The following is a 543-nucleotide window of genomic DNA, read 5'->3' as shown; positions in this document are numbered from 1 at the left end:
GGATATAAAAGCACTCCGTCATCAGGCCACAAGTGGCCCATCGGGACCATCCGACCGCCGTGTCATCCTCAGTTGAGGATGCGGATAGGAGGGGCATGTGGTCAGCACACCGCTCTCCCGGTCGTTACGATGGTTTTCTTTGACCGGAACCGCTACTGTTCGGTCGAGTAGCTCCTCAGTTGGAATCACGAGGCTGAATGCACCCCGAAAAATGGCAACAGCACATGGCGGCCCAGAGGGTCACCCATCCAAGTGCCAGCCACGCCCGACAGCGCTTAACTTCGGTGATCGGACGGGAACCGGTGTATCCACTGCGGCAAGGCCGTTGCCAATATTTGGATATGCCGAGCCAATATTAGCAACATCAGCTGATGTTCTCATATGAGAGTATTACATCACAGGGTTCTTAATTATCGTCGTTCAGTCAAGCTAAGTTTCCGTGAATGGCTCACGAAATCATTGAATAAGTGTGTCCATCAACTATACTCCAGGAATATGAGAACAGCGAACACTAGTCGAAATTTTTCAAAACCCCAGTTGTAT

At 50.8% G+C, this 543-nt stretch overlaps 1 pseudogene; it reads right to left on the bottom strand.

Annotated features, from left to right (window-relative positions):
• Nucleotides 1–212: 212 nt before the first annotated feature.
• LOC126238299 (5S ribosomal RNA) lies at nt 213–330 on the bottom strand (annotated as a pseudogene).
• Between the last annotated feature and the right edge of the window lie 213 nt (nt 331–543).

Source organism: Schistocerca nitens, chromosome 2, assembly GCF_023898315.1.
Source record: "Schistocerca nitens isolate TAMUIC-IGC-003100 chromosome 2, iqSchNite1.1, whole genome shotgun sequence".
Classification (NCBI taxonomy): Eukaryota; Metazoa; Arthropoda; class Insecta; order Orthoptera; family Acrididae; genus Schistocerca; species Schistocerca nitens.
Note: the sequence above shows the minus strand (reverse complement) of the source record. Positions and strands in the feature narration are given on the sequence as shown.